The sequence below is a fragment of the Mus musculus genome, chromosome 14 (assembly GCF_000001635.26).
Source record: "Mus musculus strain C57BL/6J chromosome 14, GRCm38.p6 C57BL/6J".
NCBI classification, from domain to species: domain Eukaryota; kingdom Metazoa; phylum Chordata; class Mammalia; order Rodentia; family Muridae; genus Mus; species Mus musculus.
This window is the reverse complement of record NC_000080.6, coordinates 14122539-14134253: the sequence shown is the minus strand read 5'-3', so window position 1 is coordinate 14134253 and position 11715 is coordinate 14122539.

Genomic DNA, 11715 nt, shown 5'->3' with positions numbered 1-11715 from the left:
CTATGGCAGTCTCAACAATGTCAAAAGTCCAAAATTCAAAGTCTCTTCTGAGATTCATCTAATCACTTAACAATAATTCCCAAGGCAAGACAGAAAACTAGCTGGCCATACTCCAAACTCTACATCTCCATGTCTGATGTAAAAGGTCTTCACATCTCCACTCCTTTTTCACCTTTTCTTGGGTTAGTTCCACTCCCTGTTAGCAGCATTCATCAGGATATATACTAGGGCTCTGTAATCTCTAAAATCTTGGGGGTCTCTAAGGCAGCTTCAATGATACAGCTTCTTGTTTCAGTGTCTGGGACCCACACATGATCCTCTGTGTTCCTTCAAAGGGCTGGCATCACTTCTCCAGCTCTGCCCTCTGAAATGCTCTAAGCTCAGGTTGATCCACTCTACTGCTGCTGCCATTCTTGGTGATCAACCCATGGTACTGGCATCTCCACTACACTAGGGTCTTCAACTGCAACTAGGCTTCATCAATAGCCTCTCATAGGCATCATCAATAGCTTCTCATAGTGCCAAGACTCAGCTCCTTTTCATGACCCCTTCAGTCCTGGGCGATCAACTGTAACTGAGGTTGCATCTTCACCAATGACTTTCCATGGCCTCTCACAGTGCCAAGCCTCATCTGCTCTCCATGATCCCTTCTTTGTCTTCTAAACCAGTACCACCTGGGTGATTCTTACACATTACCATGTACATCTAGCTGCAGCATGAGCTATAACCTTGGTTATCTCTGGAACATAGCTTCCTTGTGCTCTTAGAAAACAATTCCCAGAACATTTCACCTCAGTGATCCTAGTCTTTTCTTAATCACAGTTCATTTCTTAGCTTCAGCTAACCAGCATCAATTGTCTCAGTAGTACCTTCTATTTTTCACTCTAAATCCAGAGCCACATGGCCTAATCTGCCATGTTCTGCTGCTTGCTGGGGATGGAACATGGTTCCCTTGATTCTTTTACCAGCTCTCTATTTTCCAACTCCCTTTATGCCTAAGCTTGGCTTTCCTGGAACTTGCTCTGTAGATTGACCTTGAACTTGGAGATCTGCATGGCTCTGTCTCCTATAATTCTAGGATTTAAGGCATGTAACACCATACCTGAATCTAAACTTATCTGGGTAGGACCTTGAACTAAAATCCTACTCTCTTAATTTGTTATCTCCTAGAACATAGGATTCAATTCCATTTCACTTCCTGGTGTCTCTTTAAGACTCAAGCATATATTTTATATTTTTGTCTTTCTCAGTTTGCTACACTTGTTTAAAATGTTCTTCATGAGAATTAACCAGAGAATAGAGTATAAAGTGGGTGTTTCTGAGACTTCATTTATAAACGCAGTTAATCTGAGTCTCTTCACCTTACCTTCAGGCAGACTCGTCATACAAGGTAAAAAAAAAAAAAAAAAAAAAAAAAAAAAGTAGCCACATTCTTCACCAAAATACCACAAAAACAGTCTCTAGGCCACATATTGAAATTCTCCACTGAAACCTCTTGGGACAGGTCTGCACAATTTAAATCACTCTCAGTAACAAAGTCTTCCATATTCCTAAGATAGCCCTAAAACCTATTTAAAGCATTCCACTGCTTTCCAAATCCACATTCTTCTGAACAAAAACATGGTTTTGCCTCTCACAGCAATACCCCATTCCTCGTGCCAACTTCTGTCTTAGTTAGGGTTTTTCTACTATGAACAGACACCATGACCAAAACAAGTCTTACAAAGGACAACATTTAATTGGAACTGGCTTACTGGTTCAGAGGTTTAGTCCATTATTATCAAGGTGGGAACATGGCAGCATCCAGGCAGTCATGGTGCAGGAGGAGCTGAGAGTTCTACATCTCTGTCTGAAGGTTGCTAGCAGAATACTTGCTTCCAGGCAGCAAGGAGTAAGGTATTAAAGCTCACATTCACAGTGACACACCCACCCCAACAAGGCTACACTTCCAAACAGTGTCACTCCCTAGGCAAAACATATACAAACCATTACAAGGGGTAAGGTCCTCTGTGCAGTATGAGCCCCAGTGAGAGGTGAACAAACATTAGCCTCAGCTGTGAATAAAGCTGTATCAAACCTTGATGAAAGACAGATGTTGGTAAAAACCTTGATGTTTGGAAATTTGTTATCAAATGTTAAAAAATTATTAGACCTTTAAAGGCTTTGGCACTGCCTATGGGCAAGAAGACAAAGGATATGACTGATATTGGTTATAACATGCACCATGCTAATATCTTAGGTCAAGCTGTAGGTAGATGTCTTCAATCTAAAAATGTCCAGTTGTTCAGTTGCAGGAAATACAGTTTTTGCAAAAAGACTGTGACCAAGCCACTAAAGATTTCAGATCTCAAACTGCTTGATGTTTTAATTTTATTTGGGAAATACGGTCATTTACAACAAAATCATGAGCAATTTTTAGGCATGTATAAAGGTAATGTTTCTTCTAAATATAAACAAAAATTAAGGACTAGGCTTCTTGGGAGTTAGGGTGATATGTCAAGGGTTGCCATTTGTCCAATGAATTTAGGTCCAAGAGAGACATATAAAGTAATTTCTTCTGTTTATAATTTCCCACTACACACCACTCAATTACTGGTTTAAAACAGAAGAAGGAAAATGTACTGACAATTTTAGAGTTTGGGGTTCTTTAAAAACACAGAAATATTATAAGAATATGGTTTTCTTTTAAATTCTGGTGTGAGGTATGAGGCTGCTTCAGATTCTTTACAGCAGTTGACTATGATTTGCCTCATGCTCTACAAGAAGTATGATTTTCATCTGAAGATACTTACTACAATTGTGTGACTTTTGGAATTCTGGGGACTTTTCAGAGGGTATGTAAAATCTAGGGCCCTGACAGACAGGGTGGATTTTTGGTTGTTGGTTGTTTGCTGTTTGTTGTCAGTCATGGTTTGTTAAGTAATCATGCACAAAGAAAAAAGAAGAGCTGCTCCTGTGAGGACTCCACATCCCGATCCATCCCAGAGAACCCTCAGCACTCAGAGAACTTTGTAAGAACCCCACCCCACCCCCCAAATCCCAGAGCTGCTGCTGGAAGCCCGGTGGACTTGAGCCCACCACCCACCAAACCCCCATCCTCCCGAATACCACTCCCCTTCTGTACTTTCCACTCCTTCTGCCTGGTCCTTTCTGCTGGGGCAGACTCCTTGTTGGTCTGCTCCCATGAAGACACCATATCCTGATTCATCCTAGAGAATACGCTGCACTCAGAACAGTTGGACCCACTGCACTCAGAGCAGTTGAGCAGTTGAGGACCCTCTGCACTCAGAGGAGTTGAGAATCTGCTACTCTCAGAGCAGTTGAAGATTGGCTGCATTAAGCGCAGTTGGACAACAGCTTGATTGCTTCACTGAGGACCCAACATTCTGAAGGCCTCCCAGAAGATTTACTGCAGCCAGGGCAACAGATCAGCAGCTTCTCTGACCTTGTGAAGAGCCCCTAGTTAGAAGGCCCCACAGGTGGTCTGATACAGCCAGGGTCACAGGCCTACTGGGAGACCTGAAGCAACCCAGGGACAAAAGTGGCAGATTCCATACAGTCACCCAGACCAACAAACACCAAGGATATCTAGATGGCAAAAGGCAAATGCAAGACCATAAGCAACAGAAGCCAAAATACATGGGAATCATCAGAATCCAGTTCTCCCACCACATCAAGCCCTGAATACACCAACACACCTGAAAATCAGAAATCTGTCCTAAAATCCTATTTCATGGAGATAATAGAGTCCTTTAAGTAGGATATCAATAATTAACTGAAAGAAATATAGGAAAGCACAGATAGATGAAGGAATTGCATAAAGTGATCCAAGCCCTAAAAGTGGAAGTAGAAGCAATAAATAAAACACAAATGGAGGCAAACCTGGAAATGGAAAACCTAGGAAAGAGGTTAGGAATTATAGATGTAAGTATTACCAACAGAATATAAGATGTAGAACAGAGAATCTCTGGTGTAAAAGATATGGTAGTCAAGATTGGAACAACTGTCAAAGTAAATTCAAAAAAATATATATATATATATATAACTCCTAACTCAATGCATCCAGGAAATTCAGGACACAATGAAAAGACCAAATCTAAGAATAATCAGAATAGAGGAGAACAAAGATTTACAACTCAAAGGACCTGAAACTGTCTTCAACAAAATCATAGAAGAAAACTTTCCCAACCTAAATAAAGAGATGCCCATAAAGGTACAAGAAGCCTATAGAACATCAAATAAATGGGACCAGAAAAGAAAATCTTCTCATCACATAATTATAAAAACCCCAAATGCACAGAGCAAAGAAAGAATATTAAAAGCTGCAAGAAAAAAAAAAAAGGCAAAGTAGCATACAAAGGTAGACCTATCAGAATTACACTAGTCTTCTCAACAGAGACTATGAAGGCCAGAAGAGCCTGGTCAGAGGTCATGCAGACTCTAAGAGAACACAAATGCCAGCCCAGGCTATTATACCCAGCAAAACTCTCAATCATCATAGATGGAAAAACAAAAAATATTCCAGGACAAAACCAAATTCAAACAGTACCTATCTACCAACCAAGCCCTACAGAGGATCCTGGACAGAAAATTCCAACACAAGGAGAATACCTGCACAAAAGAAAGGACAAGATATTAAGCATCTCACAACAAAGTCAAAAGCAGAGAGCCAGAAGCACATAAAGCCACTGTCTTAGTCAGGGTTTCTATTCCTGCACAAACATCATGACCAAGAAGCAAGTTGGGGAGGAAAGAGTTTATTCAGCTTACACTTCCATATTGCTGTTCATCACTGAAGGAAGTCAGGACTGGAACTCAAGCAGGTCACAAAGCAGGAGCTGATGCAGAAGCCATGGAACAATGTTTTCTACTGGCTTGCTTACCCTGGCTTGCTCAGCCTGCTCCCTTATAGAACCCAAGACTACCAGCCCAGAGATGGTCCTACCCACAGGGGCCTTTCCCCCTTGATCACGAATTCAGGAAATGCCTTACAGTTGGATCTCATGGCGGCATTTCCTCAACTGAAGCTCCTTTCTCTGTGATAACTCCAGCTGTGTCAAGTTGACACAAAACTAGCCAGTACAGCCACCTACAAAAACAAACATATCAAGAACCAACACTCATCTCTCTTTAATATCTTTCAATATTAATGAACTCAACTCATCTATAAAAAGACATAAGCTAGCAGACTGGATATACAAAGAAGATCCAGCATTTTGATGCATACAAGAAATACACCTCAACAAAAAACAGGCACTATTTCAGAGTAAAAGGATGGAAAAGGGTCTTCTAAGCAAATGGTGCCAGGAAACAAGCAGGAGTTGCCATACTAATAGCCAATAAAGTAGAGTTTCAAACAAAAGTTATCAGTTGTGATGAAGAATGACACTTCATACTCATCAAGGAGAAAATCCACCAAGAGAAAAGTTCAACTCTGATCATTTATGCCCCAAATGCAAGAGCATCCAAATTCATAAAAGAAACTTTACTAAAACTCAAATCACAATAAAAGTGGGAGATTTCAACACCCTACTCTCACTAATGGACAGGTCATTGAAACAGAAGCTAAACAGTGACACAATGAAACTAAGAGAGAAGTTATGAACCAAATGGATTTAACAGATATCTACAGAACATTTCACCATAAAACAAAAGAATACGCCTTCTTTTCAGCACCTCTTGGAACTAATACCATGCATCCTATCAGATCCCCATAGCCTAAGGCTGGTCTTCAATAACAGCACAAACTACAGAAAGCTCAAATACACGTGGAAACTGAACAACTCTTTACTCAGTGATAACTTGGTCAAGGAAGAAATAAATAAAGAAATTAAAGGCTTCCTGGAATTTAATGAAAATGTTGACACATCATACCCAAACCTATGGGACACAATGAAAGTGTGCTAAATGTAAAGTTCATAGCACTAAGTGCCCTGGTGAAGAACCTGGAAAGATCTTATACTAACAGCACATCTGAGAGCTCTAGAACAAAAGGAAGGTAACTCACCCAAGAGGAGTAGAAGGCAGGAAATAGTCAGGGCAGAAATCAACCAAATAGAAACAAAGAAAACAATACAAAGAATCAGCAAAACCAAAAGCTAGTTCTTTGAGAGAATCAACAAGTAGATAAACCCCTAGCCAAATTAACTAGAGAGCCAAGAGGCAGTATCCAAATTAATAAAATTAGAAATGAAAAGGGAAACATAACAACAGAAATGGAGGAAATTCAAAAAATCATCAGATCCTACTGTAAAAGTCTATACTCAACAAAACTGGAAAATCTAGATGAAATGGATGGTTTTCTGTTGGGAACTAAAAAGGGGGACCCTGGGAAGAGGGGGAAGGGAAAAGCCCACACCCCATCAGAGTTCCACTGATTCTCTGGTCAGTCAGGCATGGGAGGGCTGCTAACTACCTTCCACTCATCCCTGGGTGGGCATTCCTCTATCCCATTCCTCTATCCCTTTCTTCATAGGGTGGCCAGGGGCAACCCTACCTGGAGACCTCGGAGCTACCTTGATAAAGCTTCAGGGTTATAGGAGAGAGGGATGAGGGAAGAAGTTTCCAACACCTTCGAGAGTGAGTGCAGCGGATCTTGATGGAACAGAGACTCTCTATGGTTTAAGAGCTTTGTTATAGAAATGCAGGGGGGAAGAAAGAAGGGAGGAGAGAGAGAGAGAGGCTAGAGAGAGGGGCTAGAGAGAAAGAGTAAGAGAGAGAAGAGAGGAGAGAGGAGAGAAGAAGACAAAGAGAGGAGAGAGAAGGTTAGAGTGGTGAGGGGTAAGAAGGAGACAAGTAAGAGTGTAAGAGAGTGAGGTGGGGATGAACAGCCCTTTTTATAGTCTTCTCTGTTGCTAGGTAACTGGGGAGGAGTTTAGCCTGAAGGTCAGAAGCTTGGGCAATTGCCTACATGACTATTGACCATGCGTCCTTTGTGGAGGCTATTCATCACCAAAGGAAGTCAGGACTGGAACTCAAGCAGGTCAGAAAGCAGGAGCTGATGCAGAGGCCATGGAGGGATGTTGTTTACTGGCTTGCTCAGCTTGCTCTCTTATGGAACCCAAGACTACCAGCCCAGAGATGGTCCCACCCACAAGGGGCCTTTCCCCCTTGATCACTAATTGAGGAAAGGCTTTACAGTTGGATCTCATGGAGGCATTTCCTCAACTGAACCTCCTTTCTCTGTGATAACTCCAGCTGTGTCAAGTTGACACAAAACTAGCCAGTACAATGCAGGAAATGCATTTGAGAAAATGCAACACCCCTTCATGCTAAAAGTACTGGAGTGATCAGGAATTCAAGGCACATAACTCAATATAATAGCAATTTACTGCAAACCAACAGCCAATATCAAATTAAATGGAGACATACATGAACCAATCCCACTGAAATCAGGAATGAGACAAGGATGCCCACTCTCCCCATATCTATTCAATATAGTACTCAAAGTGTTATCTAGAACAATAAGACAACAAAAAGAGATCAAGGAAATACAAATTGGTAAAGAAGAAATAAAGGTATCACTACTTGCAGATGATATGATAGTATACATAAGCGACCCAAAAAATTCTACCAGAGAACTTCTCCAGCTGATAAACAACTTTTGCAAAGTGGCTGGATATAAAATTAACTCAAATAAATCAGTAGCCTTTCTTTATACAAACAATAAACCAGGCTGAGAAAGAAATTAGGGAAACAATTCCCTTCATGATAGCCACAAATAGTATAAAATATCTTGGGGTAACTCTAACCAAACAAGTGAAAGACTTGTATGACCATAACTTCAAATCTCTCAAGAGAGAAATCGAAGATCTCAGAAAATGGAGAGATCTCTCGTGCTCATGGATTGGCAGAATTAACATAGTAACACTGGCCATCCTACCAAAGGCAATCTATATATTTAATGCAATCCCCATCAAAATTCCAACACAATTCTTCAAAGACATGGAAAGAGCAATTACCAAATTCATCTGGAAAGGCAAAAAAAAAAAAAAAAAAAAAACAGAATAGCGAAAACAATTAACAATAAAAGAACAGCTGGGGGAATCACCATCCCTGACCTCAAGCTTTACTACAGAGCAATAATGATAAAAACTGCATGGTATTGGTACAGAGGCAGATATGTTGATCAATGGAATAGAATTGAAGACCCAGAAATAAAACCACACACTTATCTTCACTTGATCTTTGAAAAATATGCCAAAAATATACAATTAAAAATAAAGCATCTTCAATGAATGGTGGTGGTCTAACTGACTGTCTATATGTGGAAAAATGAAATTAGACCCATATTTAACACCTTGCAGAAAGCTCAAGTCCAAGTGGATCAAGGGCCTCAACATAAAACCAGATATACTGGATCTAAAAGAAGAGAAAGTGGGGGAAAGCCTCAAACACATTGGCACAGGGCCACATTTTCTAAACAGAACTACAATGCCTAATGCTCTAAGATCAAGAATTGATAAGTAGAACCTCATCAAATTGGAAAGCTTCTGTAAGGCAAAGGACATAGTCAATAAGACAAATAGGCAACCTACAGATTGGGCAAAAATCTTCACCAACCCCACATGCGATACAGAGCTAATATCCAAAATATATAAGGAACTCAAGAAGCTAACCACCAAAAAACCAAACAACCCAATGGAAAAAAAATGGAGTATAAAACTAAACAGATAATTCACAACAGGAGAAATCTCAAATGGCTGAGAAGCACCTAAAGAAATGTTCAAAGTCATTAGTGATCAGGGAAATGCAAATCAAATGACCCTGAGATTCCACCTTACACCAATCAGAATGGCTAAGATCAATACCTCAGGTGACAACACATGTTAGAGAGGATGTGGAGAAAGAGGAACACCCCTCCATTGCTGATGGGATTGAAAACTGGTACAACCACTCTGGAAATCAATCTGGAGTTTCCTCAGAAAATTGGAAATAGATCTACCTGAAGACCCAGCTGTACCACTCTTGGGAATATACCCAAAAGTTGCCCCACCAAATGCCACAGGAGCATGTGTTCCACTATGTTCATAGCAGCCTTGCTTGTGATAGCCAGAAGTTGGAAACAACCCAGATGTCCCATGACAGAAGAATGGTTACAGAAAATGTGGTTCATTTACACAATCGATAACTACTCAGTTATTAAGAATGATAGTATACATAAGTGATCCCAAAAATTCTACCAGAGACCTCCTACAGCAGATAAACATCTTCTGCCAAGTAGCTGGATATAAAATTAACTCTAACAAATCAGTGGGCTTCCTCTACTCAAAGATAAATGGCCAGAGAAAGAAATTAAGGAAACAACACTCTTCTCAATAGTCACAAATAATATAAAATATCTTGATGTGATTCTAACCAAGCAACTGAAAGATCTGTATTACAAGAACATCAAGTCTCTGAAAGAAATAGAAGACCTGAGAAGATGGGAAGATGCCCCATGCTCACAGATTGGCAGGATTAATATAGTAAAAATGGTCATCTTGCTGAAAGCCATCTACAGATTCAATGCAATCCCCGTCAAAATTCCAACTCAATTTTTCATAGAGTTAGAAAGAGAAATTCTCAAATTCATTTGGAAAAAACAAAAAACTCAGGATAGCAAAAACTATTTTCAACATTAGTAGAACTAATGGGGAAATTACCACCCCTGGCCTCAAAATGTACTACAGAGAAATAGTGATTTAAAAAAAAAAAAAAGCATGGTATTGGTACAGAGACAGGTAGGTAGATTGATGGAATAGAATTGAAAACCCAGAAATGAACCCGGACATCTATGGTCACTTGATTTTTGACAAAGAAGCTAAAACCGTCCAGTGGTGGTGGTGGAGAAACAACATTTTCAATAAATGGTGCTGGTTCAACTGATGGTCAGTATGTAGAAGAATGCAAATCAATCCTTTCTTATCTCCTTGTACAAAGCTCAAGTCCAAGTGGATCAAGGACATCCACATAAAACCAGATAGAAAGGAAAGTGGGGGAAGAGCCTCAAACACATAGGCACAGGGAAACTTTCCTGAACAGAACACCAATGGCTTATGCTCTAAGATCAAGAGTAGACAAATGGGATCTCATAAAACTGCAAAGTTTCTGTAAGGCAAAGGACACTGTCAATAGGAGAAAATGGCACCCCACAGATTGGGAAAAGATCTTTACTAGTCCTACATCTGATAGAGGGCTATTATCCAATATATACAAAGAACTCAAGAAGTTAGACTCCAGAGAACCAAATAACCATATTTAGAAATGGAGTACAGAGCTCAACAGAGAATTCTCAGCTGAGGAGTATCAAACGGCTGAGAAACACCCCAAGATGTTCAGCATCCTTAGTCATCAGGGAAATGCACATCAGAATGATGATGCTGAGATTCTACTTCACACCAATCAGAATAGCTAAGATCAAAAATTCAGGTGACAGCAGATGCTGGTGAGGATGTGAAGAAAGAAGCACACTCCTCCATTGTTGGTGGGATTGCAAGCTAGTATTACCACTCTGGAAATCAGTCTGGTGGTTCCTGAGAAAATTGGACATAATACTACCTGAGGACCCACCTATACCACTCCTTGGCATATACCCAAAAGATGCTCCATATAACAAGGATACATGCTCTACTATGTTTATAGCAACATTATTTATAATAGGCAGAAGCTGGAAAGAACCCAGATGTCCCTCAACAGAAAAATGGATACAGAAAATGTGGTACATTTACAGAATGGAGTAATACTCAGCTATTAAAAACAATGACTTCATGAAATTCTCAGGCAAATGGATGGAACTAGAAAATATCATCCTGAGTGAGGTATCCCGGACACAAAAGAACACATATGGCATTCACTCACTGATAAGTGGATATTAGCCCAAAAGCTCACAATGCCTGTGACACAACCCACAGACCATATGGAACTTAAGAGGAAGGAAGATCAGGGTGTGGATGCTTCAGTCCTGCATTGAGTCGGAAAGAGGATGATCGTGGGATGTGGAGGGAGGGGGGATCTGGGGAGGAGAGAGGAGGGGGAGAAAACAAGGTGGGCAGTATCAGGTACTAGAGAGGATGGGAGAAAGATACAGAGGGTTAGGAAATGGAATAAAAACATGTAGCAGTAGGGGATGAGGAACTGGGGATAGCCACTGGAGATTCCCAGACTCCATGGAAAGGAGAGGGCCCCAGCACCCAGGGGGTATGAGATTATCGGAAAAGCCCAGAGAGGAGCAGATAGAACTTGTAGAGACCACCTCCAGTAGATAAGCACAGCCCGAAGCCAAGGGAAGGGACCACCTACCCATCTCAGAGTTTTTAACACAGAAATGTTCCTGTTCAAAGGAAGAACAGGGACAAAAATGGAGCAGAGACTGAAGGAAAGGCCATCTGAGAACTGCCTCACCTGGGGGTCCATCTTGTCTGCAGACACCAAACACTGTTGCTGTGGTTAAGAGGTGCTTGCTGACAGGAAGTTGCTTGGGAGTTTAGGCCAGCAACCTATCAATGCAGATGTGGATGCTTGGAGCCAACCATCAGACTGAGCTCAGGAACTTAGGTGGGGGAGCTGGTGGGAGGACTGGAGGAGCAGAGGGGGATTGCAACCCCATAGAAAGAACAACTGGATCACCCAGTGCTCCCAGGGACTAGACTACAAACCAAGGCGTGTACAGGACACTATACACTGGATCAGTGGGTAGGAGAGGGTAGGTGGGGTTGGAAGAGCACCCTCATAGAG